The sequence below is a fragment of the Hemitrygon akajei genome, chromosome 2 (assembly GCF_048418815.1).
Source record: "Hemitrygon akajei chromosome 2, sHemAka1.3, whole genome shotgun sequence".
NCBI classification, from domain to species: Eukaryota; Metazoa; Chordata; class Chondrichthyes; order Myliobatiformes; family Dasyatidae; genus Hemitrygon; species Hemitrygon akajei.
In genome coordinates this window covers 962,936-983,177 of record NC_133125.1, presented here as the reverse complement: position 1 = coordinate 983,177, position 20,242 = coordinate 962,936, and the positions used below count along the sequence as shown (strand labels likewise).

The 20,242-nt window shown below is 47.3% G+C and overlaps 1 protein-coding gene and 1 pseudogene across 2 annotated transcripts in view; both read left to right on the top strand.

Annotated features, from left to right (window-relative positions):
* Positions 1-20,242, top strand: part of LOC140738569 (UDP-glucuronosyltransferase 2A2-like) — a 228,066-nt gene that overhangs the window by 127,145 nt on the left and 80,679 nt on the right. The gene's annotated exons all lie outside the window — the stretch shown is intronic.
* LOC140737199 (UDP-glucuronosyltransferase 2A1 pseudogene) lies at positions 7,186-13,030 on the top strand (annotated as a pseudogene).

Genomic DNA, 20,242 nt, shown 5'->3' with positions numbered 1-20,242 from the left:
TACTGTTATGACCCCAGCCCCCTCCTTTGTGAGATTCGCAAGAGCCCTAGTCAAGGGGGGGTCAAATGACCCAAGAGAGAGAGGGAGACGTGCTGAAGACCACGTTCCTCCGGGAAGCAGAATAAAGCGACTCTTTGACTATTGTCTCATGAAGACCACGTGTAAAGCCCTTGGGCAAAGTGGGCTGGTTGAGAGAGAGATTGACACCGGCGATCCCGTGAGGAAGTATAAAGGAGGGTCTGGGGGGGAGGTCCCCTTCAAACGCTCCAGGAGACATGCTAGAAATCCTGTGACAGCATTTTGAGAGCGACAGCCGGTGGTGGGGTTCGTGTGCGTCTTTTCCTTGCCTGGGATTGGCCACCCCACAACGGAAGAACGGCTTAGCTACAGGGGAGGCCACCGATGAGCGTTCATTCCCCCAACGAGGCTCTGACAAACCGAACTCCTCCAGGTTGGAAAACCAGTCGGGTAACTGTTTAATCCCATCTCTCTCTCTCTTTCTAACAAAAGTGCACCAACGCGACACCACAACGACGGCAGCTGGTGGAACTGCAGTGACCGCAAAAGACTTTTAGATATCCAGTAAACAATATATGTCTACATTACCCCTAGACAACGATTGAGCTTATTTCTGACTGATTATTACTCTACCTGTGCTTTAGATTGAGTTGTGACGACGTATATGATCTGAATGTTTTGTATTAACCATACGTTTGTGCCCCTTTATAAATAAAAACGTTTGAAAATAGTAGCATCAGGCTTCAGCGGACCTATCTATCTTTGCTGATAAGTCACCCGGTTACTGGGGAACGTAACAAGTGGGTTGCTCGTCCCGGATTTGAAACCAAAGGGGAGGGTCAGTGAATCGGGCTGTAAGTCCAAACTTAAATCTGGTTACGCAGGTAGACAGACAGGAAACCAGCAAAGATGGATGTGGGTGAATTTATGAGAAACCCGACTGTAGAGGCGCTAGGGACGGCTACCAAATCAGACTTGGTAAATCTGGCAAAGGGGTTAGGCCTTGCAGAGGTGAGGTCATCAATGAAAAAGCAGGAAGTGCGAGGGGTCATAAATCAGTATTACATTGAAAAGGAGGTGTTTGCAGCTGAGGATTTGGAAAATATCCCCGAAAAGAGATTAGCGAGTGGGACAGATCAGGTAGAGTTGGAGTAAGTAAGGTTGGACCATGATCTTAAAGTAAAGCAGCTAGAAGCAGCTGAAAAGGCTGAGGAATGAGCTGCAAAGGAAAGGGAGCAGGTGTTCAAACTAAAGGAATTAGAGATGAAACGGGGTCATGAGCTCCAGCTAAAGCAGCTAGAAGCAGAAGCAGAAGAGAAAGAGAAACAAAGGAGCCATGAATTGGAGCTGGACAGGCGAAAGCAAGAGCAAAGAGCTCAAGGGCAAGAGAGAGAGGAGGGGTTTGATGTTAGTCGGGCGTTGAGGTTGGTCCCCCCCTTCGAGGAGACGGATGTTGATAGTTACTTCTTGCTTTTTGAAAAGGTGGCAGTGAATCAGAAGTGGCCCAGAGAGCAGTGGGTGGCGTTGTTACAAAGTGTGTTATGAGGGAAAGCACAGCGGGCATATGCCGCGTTGCCCCCAAAAGGGGAAGGGAATTATGATCAAGTAAAGGAGGCCATTCTCCGAGGTTACGAGTTAGTACCTGAGGCGTATAGACAAAGGTTCCGAAATTTAAGAAAAGGATGGAATCAAACGTATACTGAGCTAGCCCATGAGAAGGGTGTGCTCTTGGACCATTGGTGCACCGCGGAAAAGGTGGCCGAGAATTATGGGCGTCACAGGGAGTTATTTTTGATTGAGGAATTTAAAGGTTGTGTTCCAGAAGAGATCCGGATGTATTTGAATGAGAGGATGAATCAGTCCATCTCAGAAATTGCTAGGTTCGCAGATGAATATGCCCTAACCCACAAGACAAAGTTTTCCTTGCCAAAAAGTTACCAGAGAGACCGTGGGAACGGTAGAGAAAGTCCGCCGGCTGAGGTGGAGATCCCGCTGGGAGCTAGTGGTAAAATTGAGGAGGAGAGGCAAGACGGCAGGAGAGGTCCTGGCTTGACCTGTTTTAATTGTGGAAAGGTGGGTCATATTGCATCTAAATGCTTTGCTCCAAGAAAGGAGCCAGAGAGAGGGAAAACAGCGATCCTTATCGGGTGTGCAGTAGTAATCAGAAAATCGGCAAGAGGGTCCCAGGGGAGCAGAGAGCGCGAGGGGTCGGAGATTTATATGTCACACGGAACCGTGTCTGTGAGGAAGGGGGACCCGCCAATTCCCGTACGGATTTGGAGAGACACGGGGGCGGAGCTATCATTAATTAGCCGTAACGTATTACAATTCGGACCTCCGACAGGCGAGGTAGCCCTGAGAGGAATAGGAAAAGGGACAGAAAGGGTGTCTTTGCGTAGGGTCATTTTGGATTGTGAGCTGGTGTATGGATCAGTTGAAATGGGGGTGCCATCAGAATTCCTGAGAACTGACGTGGATGTCCTCCTTGGGAACGATTTAGCAGGAGGAAAAGTTTGGTCGGCCATGACTATGACCTGCCGACCGGTGCGTGTTGAGGCCCCGCCCATAGAGTCCCCGAGCTATCCCGCATGCGCGGACACTCGCAGCCTGTCGAGAGCGGCAGCTGAGAACGAGAGCAGTTTAAAATCGGCCAGTTTTGATTTGGCCCAGACGTCTTTACCGACCCTGTGCCACGAGGGTTTCGAGGGTGGTAAAACGAGGAATAGTAACGTAAAAGGGGCTAAGGGAGAGAAGGTAGATCTGCAATTAGCGAAGAAAAAGGTCCTAGAGGTAGGAAATAAAGATGAGAAACAGATAAAGCTGTTAAAAGGTCCAGGGTTGGACATGGATGATCTGTCTGGTTTGGCAGGACTGTTTGAAGAAGTTGAAAATTCTAAAGGTGTTCCCGATAATGAAATGAGGGCAGTCCTAGATGAAAAGGATGCCATTACCTTGAAGAAGTCTGCTGGGTTGGCAGATGGGGTTGTTTCAGCCCGCAGGGTTGAGTTTACTCCGGAAGTGAGTTGCCCAGAGAGTAACTGGGAGGATCAGGGGAATTTAGAATTTGAAAAGGGTACGGATATTGAAAGCCTGGAAGAGGTCAATGCCCCGTGTGAGTGTGTCCAAGATGGGGATGCACGTGGTCCTGAACCTAGTCACGGAGCTCAGAAAAAGTCTGAGGTATTTGACTCAGCTGGACGAGACGGTCGTCCTTTAGGAGCAGATAGACTTGGTTCGGGAAAAAAGGGGTTAACCTTGGGAAGTGTGAGTTCCCAGATGGTTGTGCTGAAGGGGGTGTTCAGAGTTAATGTGGAGTTTACGAATGGGGAGATAACTGTTGTTGTGGAGGAGAACGGTAAATCTGTAGTTCCCAAATCGAATGAAAAAAAGTTAAAGTCTAGATTGATGCCTGCGCATCGATTACAGGTTGATTTGGAATGTAAGGGTGCCTCACACACTATTGTTATTCAAGAAAGCGCTGTGAGGAAGCCAAAATTTAAATGCGGCCAGAGAAAAAGGTTCGAACTGAAACACATCAGCCTGCATGGTCTTGACAAAAGGGTTAACTACCTGTGTAGCATTAAAGAATTGGGTGGAAATTCCCATGATGGACTAGGTTGGGGACACGGAGTTAAGAGAATAACTCTCGTGGAAAGGAAAGGCGGGAGAGTACCTCGCCAAATTACTCAAGTTCCCCACGGGGGGACTCTCTGGAAAAGAGGCGATGGTTAATAGAAAATGCCATTTTTAAACAGCAACGCCGGTTGTACGGGTTTGCGCCAAAGCCTGTGAATAATAAAGACAACCCCTTTGGAGACCTGCCGGTGAAATAACACGACCGAAACGATTAGTATTTGTATAAACTTTTGTAGATGCACCTAAGCTAAGATCACACCTCCTTAGTTTTGTTGCTGAAGAAAATAAATAAATAGGTGGTTATTGAGCTGAAGTTTGATGCTACCAGACTTTAGTACAGTACGCGATGTTAAGATATTAAAGAAAGGGACACTGTAATTGTTACCTGTTTAGATACTGACTTGAATGTATAATGGTAGTACTCTGTGAAGAGAGGAGCTTGTGTATTGTGTTAGAAAAAAAAATCCTATAAGACTCTGTACCAACTTGTTTTTAACCGCTGGTAAAAAACTTTTAAGAGGGGAGGTGTTATGCCCCCTCCTTTGTGAGATTTACAAGAGCCCTAGTCAAGGGGGGGTCAAATGACCCAAGAGGGGGGGAGACGTGCTGAAGACCACGTTCCCCCGGGAAGCAGAATAAAGCGACTCTTTGACTATTGTCTCATGAAGACCACGTGTAAAGCCCTCGGGCAAAGTGGGCTGGTTGAAAGAGAGATTGACACCGACAATCACGTGAGGAAGTATAAAGGAGGGTCTGGGGGGGAGGACCCCTTCAGATGCACCAGGAGACACGCTAGAAATCCTGTGACAGCGTTTTGAGAGCGACAGCCGGTGGTGGGGTTCGTGTGCGTCTTTTCCTTGCCTGGGATTGGCGACCCCACAACAGAAGAACGGCTTAGCTACAGGGGAGGCCACCGATGAGCGTTCATTCCCCCAACGAGGCTCCGACAAACCGAACTCCTCCAGGTTGGAAAACCGGTCGGGTAACTGTTTAATCCCATCTCTCTCTCTCTCTTTCTAACAAAAGTGCACCAACGCGACACCACAACGACGGCAGCTGGTGGAACTGCAGTGACCGCAAAAGACTTTTAGATATCCAGTAAACAATATATATCTACATTACCCCTAGACAACAATAGAGCTTATTTCTGACTGATTATTACTCTACCTGTGCTTTAGATTGAGTTGTGACGACGTATATGATCTGAATGTTTTGTATTAACCATACGTTTGTGCCCCTTTATAAATAAAAACGTTTGAAAATAGTAGCATCAGGCTTCAGCGGACCTATCTATCTTTGCTGATAAGTCACCCGGTTACTGGGGAACGTAACAATACTAAGAGTTTTTTTTAAATATATGAAGAGTAAAAGAGTGACATGGGTAGATATAGGACAGATTGAAAATGATGCTGGAGAAATTATAATGTTTAAGAAAGAGATGGCAGAGGAACTAAATTAGTATTTTGTATCAGTCTTCATAGTGGAAGACATTAGCAACATACCTGATAGCCCGAGGTCTCAGGGAATAGAATTAGGTACAGTCAAGATTACTAGTGTTTGCGAAGCTAAATGGACTAAGGATAGATAAGTCTCCCAGACTGGATGAGGTGCACCCACGGGTTCTGAAGGAGGTGGCTTTGGAGATTGTGGAGGCATTGGAAATGATCTTCCTGGAATCAATAGACTCTGGCATGGTTCCGGAGGACTGGAAGGTCACAAATGTAGTTCCGCTGTTTAAGAAAGGAGGGAAGCAGCAAAAAGAAAATTACAGACCTAACAGTCTGACATCGGTAGTTGGAAAATTATTGGAGTTGATCTGCAAGGACGAGATTATGAAATACCTCGAGGTGCATGACAAAGTAGGCCCAAGCCAGCATGGTTTCATGAAGGGAAGATCCTGCCTTAGCAACCTGTTGGAATTTTTTGAGGTAATCTCAAATAAGATTGACAAGTGAGAGGCTGTGGATGTTGTGTATTTGGATTTTCAAAAGGCCTTCGATAAGGTGCCGCATAAGAGACTGCTTAATAAGATGAGAGCCCATGGAATTACAGGAAGGACATTGGAATGGGTGGAACATTGGTTGATAGGCAGAAAGCAAAGGGTGGGAATAAAGGGATCCTGTTCTGGTTGGTTGCCGGTTACTAGTGGTTTTCCACAAGGGTCAGTGTTGGTGCCACTTCTTTTTACACTGTATATCGATGATTTAGATTATGGATTAAATGGTTTTGTGGCTAAATTTGCGGATGACACTAAGATAGGTGGAGGAGCAGGAAGTGTTGAAGAAACGGAAAGGTTGCAAAGAGACTTGGTCAGTTTAGGAGAGTGGGCAAAGAAATGGCAGATGAGATACAATGTTGAGAAATGTACAGTTGTACATTTTGGCAGAAGAAATAATTGGGCAGATTATTATTTAGATGGGGAGAAAATTCAAAAATCGGAAGTGCAAAGGGACTTGGGGGTCCTCGTGCAAGATACCCTAAAGGTTAACCACCAGGTTGGATTGGCAGTAAGGAAAGTGAATGCTATGTTGGCATTCATTTCAAGAGGAATAGTGTATAAGATTAAGGAGGTGTTGATGAGGCTTTATGGGGCACTGGTGAGACCTCATTTGGAATACTGTGTGCAGTTTTGGGCCCCCTATCTTAGAAGGGATGTAATGATGTTGGTGAGAGTTCAGAGAAGATTTACGAGAATGATTGCTGGAATGCAGGGGCTAACTTGCACTAACGACACTTTGTGCATTACTGTGACATTCTGGTGCTGCTGCAACTTATTTTCTGCTACTTATCTATTTAATACTGTTGTTCTATTACTGTCTTGTTTTTATCTACTGCTTTATTTAATTGCCTGAGAGGAAGCCAAACAGAGTTTCATTGTATCTATGTATAATGACAATAAAGATCATTCATTCATTTATTCATTCATTCATTCATACATATGAGGAGCGTTTGTCGGCTCTTGGACTGTATTCATTAGAGTGTAGAAGAATGAGAGGGGATCTCATCGAAACATTTCGAATGTTGAAAGGGTTTGACAGAGTAGATGTGGAAAGGTTGTTTCCCTTGGTGGGTGAGTCCAGGACAAGAGGCTGCAGTCTCAGAATTAGAGGGTACCCATTTAAAATAGAGATGAGGAGAAATTTTTTTAGCCAGAGGGTACTGGATTTATGGAATTTGTTGCCACATACAGCTGTGGAGGCCCGATCATTGGGGGTATTTAAGGAGGAGATTGATAGGTGCCTAATTAGTTGGGGTATCTAAGGGATATGGGGAAAAAGCCAGAAATTGGAACTAGATGGGAGAATAATTTAGCTCATGGTGGAGTGGTGGAGCAGACTTGATGGGCCGAATGGCATACTTCTGCTCATTTGTCTTGTGATCTTGGTCGGCTCTGAGCCTCAGAAGGGTGTGGTGAAGTCAGGTGGAGCAATGATTATAGGGGACTTGATAGCTGGGGGTCAGATAAGAGACTCTGCGGGAGTAAAAGAGATGCCAGGATAGTCTGTTGCCTCCTGGGTGCTAGGGTCCAGGATGTCTCTGAGCAGTTGCAGGATATTCTGCAAGGGGAGGGTAAGTAGCTAGAGGTCCTGATATATGTTGGTACCAATGACATAGACAGGAGAAGGATAGAAGTCTTGTGCAGTAAGTTTAGGGAGTTAGGAAGGAGGCTGAAGAGCAGGACCTCCAAGGTGGTAATCTCCAGATTATTCCCAGTGCCACAAGCTAGGGAAGGTCAGAACAGGAAGATGGCGCAGACGTATGAGTGGCTGAGGAGATGGTGCAGGGGCAGGGTTTCAAGTTCTTGGGTTATTGGAACCTTTTCTTGGGAAGGGGTGACCTGTACAAGTGGGATGGGTTGCACCTGTACTGGAAGGGAACCTATATCCTGGGAGGGAGGTTTGCTTCTGCTATTGGGGAGGGTTTAAACTAGATTTGCTGTGGAGGTGGGAACTGAAGTGAAGAAACAGAGAATGGGGTGGATCGCGCACAAGTAGAGACAGCTTGTAGGGAGTTTGTGAGGAGGGATAGGCAGATGATAGAGCAACAATGCCCTCAGCCAGATGGGTCGAGATGTGTCTATTTTAATGCAAAGAGTATCATAAACAAGGTGGATGAACTTAGAGCATGGATCAATATGTGCAACTATGACATTGTTGCCAATACAGCAACTTGGATGCCATGGGCAGGAAAGGCTGCTGAATGTGCCAGGCTTTAGATGTTTCAAAAATGACAGGGCGGGAAGCAAAAGAGGTGGGGAGTGGCTTTGCTAATCAGAGATAGTATCACAGCTGTAGAAAAGGAGGAAATCATGGAGGGATAATCTACTGAGTCTCTGTGGGTGAAAGTCAGAAACAGGATTGGCGCAATAAATCTACTGAGTATTTTTAATAGGCCACCAAATAGCAACAGAGAGTTTGAGGAGCAAGTTGGGAGGTAGATTCTGGAATGGTGCAATAATAATCGTAGGGTTGTTGCGATGGGTGATTTTAACTTTCCTAATATTGACTGGCATCTCCTTGGAGCAAGGGGATTGGATGGGTGGGAGTTTGTTCGGTATGTTCAGGAAGGTTTCCTCACGCAATATGTAGATAACCCAACTCAAGGAGAAGTTGTACTTGATCTGGTTTTGGGAAATGAGCCTGGTCAGGTGTCAGATCTCTCAATGGGTGAGCATTTTGAAAGTAGTGATCACAACTCTATCTGCTTTACCATATTGCTGGAGAGGGACAGGAGAGACAATTTGGGTAAACATTTAATTAGGGTAGGGGGAAATATGATGCTCTTAGGCAGGCAGTCAGGAAGCATTTGCATGGCATTCTGCATAGTTACATTCCATTGAGTCAGGGAAAGGATGGTAGAGTTAAAGAACAATGGTGTACAAAGGAGATAGAAAATCTAGTTAAGAAGAAAAGAAAAGCTTTTGAAGTGTTTAATAAACTAGGTAATGATAGGGATCTAGAAAATTACAAGGATGCCAGGAAGAAGCTCAAGAATGAAATTAGGAAAGCTAGAAGGGGCCATGAGAAGGCCTTGGCAAGCAGGATTAGAAAATCCCAAGGCATTCTACAAGTATGTGAAGAGCAAGAGGATTAGCCGTTTGAAAATAGGTCCACTCAGAAGTGAGAGTGAAAACATGTGCATGGAGTCAGAGGAGGTAGCGGATGTACTTAATGTATACTTTGCTTCAATATTCACCAGTGAATAGGACCTTGGCCATTGTGGAGATGACTTACAGTGGACTGAAATGCTTGAGCATATAGACATCAAGAAGAGGATGTGCTGGAGCTTTTGAAAGGTATTAAACATAGAACATAGAATAGTACAGCACATTACAGGCCCTTCAGCCCACAATGTTGTGCTGACCCTCAAACCCTGCCTCCCATATAACCCCCCACCTTAAATTTCTCCATATACCTGTCTAGTAGTCTCTTAAACTTCACTAGTGTATCTGCCTCCACCACTGACTCAGGCAGTGCATTCCACACACCAACCACTCTCTGAGTGAAAAACCTTCCTCTAATATCCCCCTTGAACTTCCCTCCCCTTACCTTAAAGCCATGTCCTCTTGTACTGAGGCAGTGGTGCCCTGGGGAAGAGGTGCTGGCTATCCACTCTATCTATTCCTCTTAATATCTTGTACACCTCTATCATGTTTCCTCTCATCCTCCTCCTCTCCAAAGAGTAAAGCCCTAGCTCCCTTAATCTCTGATCATAATCCATACTCTCTAAACCAGGCAGCATCCTGGTAAATCTCCTCTGTACCCTTTCCAATGCTTCCACATCCTTCCTATGGTGAGGTGACCAGAACTGGACACAGTACTCCAAGTGTGGCCTAACTAGACTTTTATAGAGCTGCATCATTACATCGCGACTCTTAAACTCTGTCCCTCGACTTATGAAAGCTAACACCCCCGTAAGCTTTCTTAACTACCCTATCTACCTTTGAGGCAACTTTCAGGAATCCATGGACATGTAACCCCAGATCCCTCTGCTCCTCCACACTAACAAGTATCCTGCCATTTACTTTGTACTCTGCCTTGGAGTTTGTCCTTCCAAAGTGTACCACCTCACACTTCTCCAAGTTGAACTCCATCTGCCACTGCTCAGCCCACTTCTGCATCCTATCAATGTCTCTGCAATCTTCGACAATCCTCTACACTATCTACAACACCACCAATCTTTGTGTCGTCTGCAAACTTGCCAACCCACCCTTCTACCCCCACATCCAGGTCGTTAATAAAAATCACGAAAAGTAGAGGTCCCAGAACAGATCCTTGTGGGACACCACTAGTTCCAAACCTCCAATCTGAATGTACTCCCTCCACCACGACCCTCTGCCTTCTGCAGGCAAGCCAATTCTGAATCCACCTGGCCAAACTTCCCTGGATCCCATGCCTTCTGACTTTCTGAATAAGCCTACCGTGTGGAACCTTGTCAAATGCCTTACTAAAATCCATGTAGATCACATCCACTGCACTATCCTCATCTATATGCCTGGTCACCTCCTCAAAGAACTCTATCAGGCTTGTTAGACAGGATCTGCCCTTCACAAAGCCATGCTGACTGTCCCTGATCAGACCATGATTCTCTAAATGCCCATAGATCCTATCTCTAAGAATCTTTTCCAACAGCCTTCCCACCACAAACGTAAGGCTCACTGGTCTATAATTACCCTGACTATTCCTACTACCTTTTTTGAACAAGGGGACAACATTTGCCTCCCTCCAATCCTCTGGTACCATTCCTCTGGACAACGAGGACATAAAGATCTTAGCCAGAGGCTCAGCAATCTCTTCCCTTGCCTCGTGGAGCACCCTGGGCAATTTTCTGTCAGGCCCCGGGGACTTATCCATCCTAATGTATTTTAACAACTCCAACACCTCCTCTCCCTTAATATCAACATGCTCCAGAACATCAACCTCACTCATATTGTCCTCACCATCATCAAGTTCCCTCTCATTGGTAAATACCGAAGAGAAATATTCATTGAGGACCTCGCTCACTTCCACAGCCTCCAGGCATATCTTCCCACCTTTATCTCTAATCGGTCCTAGCTTCACACCTGTCATCCTTTTGTTCTTCACATAATTGAAGAATGCCTTGGGATTTTCCCTTACCCTATTTGCCAAGGCCTTTTCAGCCCCTTCTTAAGCTCCTTTCTTGCTACCCTATATTCCTCAATAGACCCATCTGATCCTTGCTTCCTAAACCTCATGTATGCTGCCTTCTTCCACCTGACTAGATTTTCCACCTCACTTGTCACCCATGGTTCCTTCACCATACCATTCTTTATCTTCCTCACCAGGACAAATCTATCCCTAACATCCTGCAAGAGATCCTTAAACATCGACCACATGTCCATAGTACATTTTGCTGCAAAAACATCATCCCAATTCACACCTGCAAGTTCTAGCCTTATAGCCTTATAATTTGCCCTTCCTCAATTAAATATTTCCCTGTCCTCTCTGATTCTATACTTTTCCATGACAATGTTAAAGGCCAGGGAGCAGTGATCACTATCCCCCAGATGCTCACCCACTGACAGATCTGTGACCAGACCCAGTTCATTACCTAATACTAGATCTAGTATGGCATTCCCCCTAGTCGGCCTGTCAACATACTGTGACAGGAATCCATCTTGGACACACTTAACAAACTCTTCCCCATCTAAACCCTTGGAACTAATCAGGTGCCAATCAATATTAGGGAAGTTAAAGTCACCCATGATAACAACCCTGTTATTTTTGCACCTTTCCAAAATCTGCCTCCCAATCCGCTCCTCAGTATCTCTGCTGCTACCAGGGGCCTATAGAATACTTCCAATAGAGTAACTGCTCCCTTCCTGTTCCTGACTTCCACCCATACTGACTCAAAAGAGGATCCTGCTACATTACCCACCCTTTCTGTAGCTGTAATAGTATCCCTGACTAGTAATGCCACCCCTCCTGCCCTTCCCCCCCCCCCATCCTTTTTAAAGCACTGAAATCCAGGAATATTGAGAATCCATTCCTGCCCTGGTGTCAGCCAAGTCTCCGTAATGGCCACTACATCACAGAATGGTAATACATGCATACTGTAACAATAAATTTTCCTTTGAACTTTAAACAGTGCAGCTCTTAATTACATAAACCCAGTGGTTTCTAGCTGCAAACTGTTATCGTTATTTTTTGTCAATGACCTGTGCACTTATCGCAGAGTCTGAAATAAACTTGCTTCTCTGACATTGACATTGGATCCATACTCCTGAGTTTTTCATTAGAAATAGAAGCAGGAATCTCTCCTTCAGTCCTTTATGCTGGGTCTGCCATTCAACAAGGTTGTAGTCGGACTCCCTGAGAGTCGCTAAATATTGAAAAACCCTGCAGTCGCCACCTTTAAGGCTCCTTTTCAGCCTCTTCCGTAGAGAATTGCAGAGGTTTGCCAACCTCGAGAAGAAAACATTTCTATCTCTGGCAAATAAGAAACAAGATATTCGGCAGATGCTGGAAATCCAGAGCAACACACACAAAATGCAGAAGGAACTCCACAGGTCAGAAGCCTCCACAGGTCGGAACTTTTCCATGTCAGGCGCGAAGTCCGATCAGGTGACCAGAACTTCAGCTGGGAGCCGTTGCTTGGACACGATGCAACTCGGGCTCCTGTTTCTGCTCTTGTTTTTTTTACCAGCGGGCAGCTCCCGAAAACGTACTAATTTGGCCGGCGGAGGGAAGCCACTGGATCAATGTAAAATTTATTATCAATGAACTGATCGCCCGGGGTCACAATGTCACGGTGGCTGAACATTCAGCTGCAATTTTCGTCAACTCCTCCGAGCCCTCACCCGTACGGTTTGAAGTATTTCAGGTGCCGTTTACTAGCGACAAATTGAGAAACTTCCTAAAGACCTTTTTGGACTTCCTGGTGCATGAAAGGCCACATTTATCCCGTTGGAATGAATACAAAAGATTCTCAGCATTGGTGGAAATTGGGTCAGAATTTGGCAGAGGGATCTGCGATGGGGTGTTAAAGAATGAAGCACTGATGCAGAAGTTACGGGAGTCAGAGTTCAAAGTGCTGTTGTCTGATCTGGTGCGTCGCTGTGGGGATCTTCTGGCCGTGAAGCTCGGCATTCCCTTCATCTTCAGTCTGACATTTTCCCCGGCGTTTGTGATGGAGAGTCTCTGCGGGCAGCTGCCTGCTCCTCCTTCCTACGTACCGACTTCTCTGTCAGAGTTTTCAGATAAGATGTCTTTTCCGGAGAGAGTTCAGAATGTACGTTACACATTTATTTACCAGTGGATAGTTAAACAACTGCGGCAGGATTTGGATTCGTATTACAGTGAAGTTTTGGGTGAAGTTGGAAGTTTCCTTCTGTTAATGGCTTAAGTACCCACTTTTTATATTTGCAGACATTTAGAGTATTTTTTAAGAAATTCCGGCGTCCCCCCCCCCCCCGCTTCCTTTTCATTCCTGAAATGTCGACTGTTTATTCATTTCCGTAGATGCTGCCTGACCTGCTGAGTTCCTCCAGCGTTCTGTGCGTGTTGCTCTAGATTTCCAGCATCTGCAGACTTTCTAATGTTTATTAAATACAAGTTTTCCATTTTGGGCGTAGATGTTCAAACCTCTTATCCGCGATAAAACCATGTCGTGAATGTGATCTTAATGTACCTTCTTCCTCCCATTCCGATGGTGGAAGTGAAGAAGCTGTTCCCGAATTGTTGAGTGTGTGCCTTCAGGTCCCTGTAGCTCCTCCCTGATGGTAGCAATGAGAAGAGGGAATGTCCTGGATGGTAAGTGTCCTTAATAATGGCTGCCGTCTTCTTCAGGCATCGCCTTTTGAAGATGCCTCGATGCTGGGGAGGCCAGTGCCCACGATAAAGCTGGCTGAGTTTAAAACTTTCTGCAGCTTTTTCCAATCCTGTGCAGTGACCCCTCCATACCAGACAGTGATGCAACAAGTTAGAATGCTCTCCACGGTACATCTGTAGAAATTTGAGAGTGCCTTTGGTGACATACTAATTCTCCTCAAACTCCAAATGAAATTTAGCCGCAGTTATGCCTTTATAAATTTTAATGCGGCTGCAGATGCATAAATGGTTATGAATGATCAAAAATGATTTTGTGAGGATGTATTAGAAGAAAAAGCAAAATGTAATAGTGTAAATATCAAAGCTATCAGCACCGACCCCTGTGAACAATACTGACCCCTGCGGTACATCACGGATAACTTTGAAAAACACTGTGCAATGTACCATACCAACTTGAGTCGGTAGGAATGGCGCTTTAAAAGCCACGATTGTTGGGGCTATGAGTATATTACTGAGTCTGCGACATTTAAAGGGAATACCATTTTCTATCTGCGGTCTGCGAGAGAGATGTTTCTGGCCCTGAGCAAGTGGAGCCGGTGTTGTTTTGTGCTGGGTGATTGATAGATAGATAGATAGATACTTTACTCATCCCCATGGGGAAATTCAACTTTTTTTTTCCAATGTCCCATACACTTGTTGTAAGCAGCTGGAAAAGGCTGCCGTTCAGGTCGGCGCCGGAAGTTAATTGGACTCTCTAGCTCCACTCCCATGTGCCGGATGCGGTCCTCCTGCCCACCTGTGCTCTCTGGGTGAGCTATGGTCAAAAATAACCCCAATGTGGTACAGGGCACACCAGTGGTGTGGTGAACTAGATATACCTGTCTGACTGCTCCTGTGGCTCCTCCCACAGACCCTGCTGACTGCCCCTGTGGCTCCTCCCACAGACCCCTGTATAAAGGCGACTGTGGCCTGTTGCTCTCCCTCTGGAAGACTGAGACCCCATTTGTGACACCAAATGGGACGCGCAGAAAGTGATAGAGCCTGCCACCCGCCTCGAAGGCGGTGTAGGGGCGGTCCTCTGGGCGGATGGGGAGCTGGTGATAAGCGGATTTCAGATCAATTGTCGAGTACACCTTGTACTGAGCTATCTGGTTGACCATATCCGCGATGCGGGGTAGGGGGTACGCGTCAAGCTGCGTGAATCTATTGATGGTCTGGCTGTAGTCCATGACCATCCTATTTTTCTGCCCGGTCCGAACAACAACCACCTGGGCCCTCCAAGGACTTGTGCTTGGCTCAATGATCCCCTCCCTGAGCAGCCGCTGCACCTCTGAATGAATAAAGGCCCTGTCCCCCGCACTGTACCTCCTGCTTTTAGTTGCCACAGGTTTACAGTCGGGGGTCAGGTTGGTGAACAGCGATGGGGGAGGGATCTTGAGGGTGGAGAGGTTGCAAATAGTGTCAGCAGCACAGCTATCGGCATGGTGCTGGGCGGGATGTGGGGTTCGGGGTGTATGTGCGTGTGGTAACGGAGTATATGGCGAAGTCCCACCAAACTGAGGATTCCTGACAGTGAGTGGTGGGAGGGGCCCGTCATATGCCATAGTCACACTTTCGAGGTGGCTCTGGAAGTCCAGCCCCAATAGCACAGGTGCGCACAGCCGAGGCATGACCAGGAACGCAAAGTTCCGATATTCTGTGCCCTGCACCACCAATGTCGCTACACAACCCACCCGGATGTCTGTGGAATGCGACCCAGAAGCCAAGGTGATCTTCTGACGTACCGGCCGTGTCACGAGTCCACAGCGTTTCACTGTGGCCGGGTCAATAAAACTCTCAGTGCTGCCCGTGTCAAACAGGCAGCTAGTCCTGTGCCCCTCCACCAGGATGTCCATCATCGACCTTGCGAGCTGGTGTGGGGCGCTTTGGTCGAGGGTCACGGAAGCCAGCGTTGAACGGGGCGTGTCGGGGGCGGGGCCTGGTGACGCCGGCAAAGTTGGCCGCTCACATCCGGGCATGCAAGATGGCGAGTCGGGGGCGGGGCCTGGTGACGCCGGCAAAGATGGTTGTCCACATCCGGTCATGCAAAATGGCGGCCCCCAGGTCTCAGACGCAGCGCTGCTCGACCCCGGGCGCGGTTTAGACTTACATACTTTGGCGAAATAGCCCTTCTTCCCACAGCTGGAACAAGTCGCTTCGCGTGCCAGGCAGCTGTTTCTGGGATGTTTCGGAAGCCCACAAAAGTAACAGAGTTTTATACCTGGCGAATTCGTGGGGTTTGAGATACCGCGACTGGCAGCGGCGTTGGCGAATTCGCTCGGAACCGGGGAATCGCGCGGCTGGACCTCTTCGGCGTACAGCTGCGCAGCCTCTATCGTATCGGCCGTCTCTATCGCGGAGCGTAAGGTAAGATCAGCTTTTTCCAGCAGCCGCTGGCGTATACACACTGACCGGACCCCAGTCACAAAAGCGTCTCGGACCAAGAGTTCCGTATGCTGTTCCGCTGTGAGCGCTTGGCAGTCACAAGTCCGCGCGAGTGCCTGTAGTTCTCGGAGAAATTCAGCAGTCGACTCCGTAGGCCGCTGTTTTCGTGTTGCCAAGCGGTGCCGTGCATAAACTGGATTTACTGGCCGCAGGTACTGTCTTTTGAGGGCGGCAAGCGCCTCCTCGTAGGTGGATATGTCCCTGATGAACGAATAAACTTTTGGGGCGACCCTCGAGAGGAGAAGTTTGAGCCGAACAGCCGAGTCGGTGGCACGAACCTCCTCTAAGTACGATTGGAAGCACACCAGCCAGTGTTCAAAGGCAAGAGCTGCTCCAGGGTCTTGGGGGTCCAAGTCCAGGTGTTCTGGGCGTAAAGCGGTTTCCATGTTGTAACTTTCAGTCAATAAAATTGATGCACCATCAATAACTCACGCTGAGACTTAGGAAGTGAGATATCGGCTTTTATTGACTGAAGAACAACACTACATCCTGGGAAAATGAGGGAGAGCAGCAGGCCACAGTCGCCTTTATACAGGGGTCTGTGGGAGGAGCCACAGGGGCAGTCAGCAGGGTCTGTGGGAGGAGCCACAGGAGCAGTCAGACAGGTATATCTAGTTCACCACAAGTGGGATTGTAAACACCTTTTCCCCTTTCAGTGTCACCCGCTTATGCATCTGGAGCGGGGTGAAGATACCGAGGGACGATTTCAGTTACATTTTGAGGGGCATTGTTTTGAGACAGATATTTCAGATTAAAAACAATGGCGCATGCGTACCAACTTTAATCGTCTGCATGATCAAGTATATCATAACAGGCATCATCTCTGGGCCGCCCGCAAAGATTTTGGGTATATTCGGAAGAATTGCCCGAACCGCCAGTGCGCTAACTCTGCCTCGGAGGCACAGGGTGATACCGCTAGGCCTTGTTGACCAACCCCCCTCCCCGGTGTTCCATCTCCTTTCGCCACCCCTTCCCCCACCGTGCCAGTGTCAGCGTGGTTGGGATGGGCGGATGACGGTGAGGGGTGGATTCAGGTAACAGATAGGAAGGCAAAAAAAAAGAAACATTTTGCGGCCTCTCCCCCGGAGAAGAATCGGTAGTTACTGCTAAACCTGACGCGAAGAGCCCCGTGGCATCCAAGATACTTGTAAGAACTTGGGGAAGTGGAGAGAGGGACTGGGCACAGATTTCACCTCTGAAGTGGAGGGCAGCTTCCCTCAGCATATCTGTGGTGTAAAAAGGAGAGATGTGTACTCTGAGTCTGAAGACCGGGGCCACACGAGGAGGAGGATTTACCTCTGGTTAAGGCCCCATAATCGGAGTATGATTCCCCAGAGCTAGAAGATAGCCCCACCATACAGGGACCCTGGGATGGCATCTCCTGAGCATGGGTCCTCTGGACTGGTGAGCGGTGCTATAGGAGAGCAGCCATGTGAAGAGGCAGACTTGCCTTCTGGGAGGCTGTGAACCCAGGGCGTCTATTCCCAGGAAAGGGGGAAAGATCCGGGGGGGGGGGGGCGTCGACTGTGAGTGGAGGGTCACCAGCTGTTGCCTCAGTCAAGACCAAGTGCCATGTTGAGGAGCGCCTGGCTCCGGTGCACGAGGGGAACTGGAGCACCACCCCGCATGGTTATTCCGGGGGAGGGAGGCCCAACAGGTGAGGAGGGAGGGGACTCTCCCTAGTGCTACTTCTGGGGAGGGTGACAAGGGTGTGGAGCTGGGCATGGCCTGGACTCCGTCCAAACTCCAGGAGGGTTAGTGGGCTGTCTGCTCCGAATTCGGAGTGTAGGAGCTGCGATAGAGCCGAAATTCCGGGTGAAGTGGCTATAAAAGTTCGCAAACCCCATGAAGCGCTGTACCTGTTTGACTGTAGACGGTTTGGGCCACTCTGCAACTGCCTGAACTTTAGTAGGGTCCATTTGAAAACTGGATGGGGTAAGTATATACAGGGTTGGATTAAGCTAGTGTGGGGCCTGTAGCATATGTTATAAAGGGGCCCTAAATTTTTAAAAATGCACATGTATTAAAACATAAATTATTTACTTGTAAAGTAATTCAATTTTTTCAATTGCTATACAGCCAGAAAGTATGACAAATGTCTGACACTTCAATAATAGTATTACTTACATGTAGGTATCAATTTCAAATGTCAAAAGTAACAAAACTACAATTTAAAAGTTACATTTTCTAGATTTAGCATGAGCAAATTTGTTGATGATACTGGAAATGTCTATTTCACACAGAAGTTCATGTTCCATGCTCATCAGAGTGAGATTGTTCAATTTGTTTGACCCATGGTGCTTCTTAGTTCTTTTTTAATCCTTATCAGTTTTGAAAATGAGCGTTCTCCACTGCAGTTGGTAACCATGAGTGACAAATAGATGCGCAAGGCATTTTCTACATTTGGAAAACATGAGTCCAAAGAATTGTCAGTTATCATGAACTGGGTCACATAAAACTGTTGAGTCGCACATTCTAGTTGCAGGCTCACCACTGTGGCGCACCCTCCAGCGGCATAACAGCGCACGCAGCAGCGGCTTGGGAGTGTGAGAGATAGCACAGGGGTCACCACAACACAGCAAGGAGCTAACACGCCTGCACACACATACCATGCAGCTCCCCTGACATGAAAACAACAGCGCTGCCAGATCGTCGTGAGAATACGGTGAGCTGCCGATTTTACCAGACTGCAGCTTGCAAGCATTTAGTGCGGGGCCCTCGAAAATGCAAGGCCAGTTGCATATGCTACTTTTGCTGCTAGGTTAATCCGGCTCTGTGTATATAGCCCAAAACGACACCTGGTCTTTATGGAATTCACATTATTCTGGTTTGGTGCACAGGTCATTTTCAAGAAGCCGTTTGAGAACACTCTGGACAGGCAGGTTGTGTTCCTGATGAGAGCAGGAATAGAAAAGGGTACACAAATACACAATACACTGTCACGTACCCCGTGACCGGGTTAAGAACCAGCAGAAATGGAAAACACCTTGGAGTTTGGTATTACCGTAAACTAATAGTGTTTATTAGTAAACTAAGCAATACAGTACTATAAAATGCAAATATATAAACCAGGTTAGCAATGATATATGCAGAAGTGTGGAAACAGGAACCAAAACCAGGCTTTTTCAGAGCTAGGGGTAGATGGATACAGTCTTATGATATGATGCAGAGTTCAGTTCAGTTCGAGGTAGTTGTTTGAGTATTGTTGGAGAGAGAGAGATGATGAGAGTTGATGCCATTGCTGTCGATCTTCCCGTTGTCTTCCTGTTGTGGTCACCGACTATGACCATACCACGTACAACCATTCTTCAGTGGCGAAACTATCACCCAGGCAAGGGAGGACACACAAATAGTTCCCCACCGGTCGCACCTTTTCACACTGTGAGCCACTGATCGATTCCCCGAATCAGACCTCCAAAACCCCCACCTTCACGTGGGTGCACAAAGCTCGTTCAGTGTCCCATACTGTGTCTGCCTGTGTCTTAGCAGACCTGTTTTTATCTCCACATGCTGGATACCGGCTGTCCATCAACTGGCTCCTTCCTGCTGTCTCTGCAGGAATCTTAACAAGCAGGCAAAAGTGTCCTTGGAGAAAAGGTAAACAATCAGCAAAGGAACCATAACATTAAATCTTATCTCTCTCTCTCTCTTACATTTGCACTGGATGCCTCCCCCCCCAATAGCAGCACAGTTCATAGGGTCAATTCTGGACCCCATCTCAAACTCAGTTTGCCCATCACAACACAAATACACAAACTGGTTCAACATATCCTTGAGCATATTGTTAACCAAGGCCAGGAATACAACGGGGGCTCTGGCCAGACCAAAAGGTGTCACCAAGTATTCTTAGTAGTCATTAGAGGTGTTGAAAGCCGTTTTCCACTCATCCCCTTCTCTTATGCGTAACAGATTGTAAGCATTGCACAGATCAGTTTTGGAAAATATGGTTGCTCCCTGGAGATGCTCAAACGCAGACGCCAGCAGGGGGAAGTGCGTAGCGACTCTTTATTGATGTTGTTCTGGGGCCGATAATCGATGCAGGAATGGAGCTTGCCATCTTTCTTGCTCACAAAAAAGAAGCCCGCTCCTGCCAGCGAGGTTGATGGATGAATAAACCCCATGGCCAATGCCTCCTTGATGTATTCCTCCATTGCAGCCCCAGGACAAACAGTGCCGGACAGGAAGTCTATGGACATTCATATGACCAGTATGTGGGCAGGCATTAGGGTTTCACTGAAAACCTCAAGGAGATCTGCATATTCAGCCGGAACCCCAGACACAGGAAAGGATTCATGGAATGGAGCTTGAGCTGG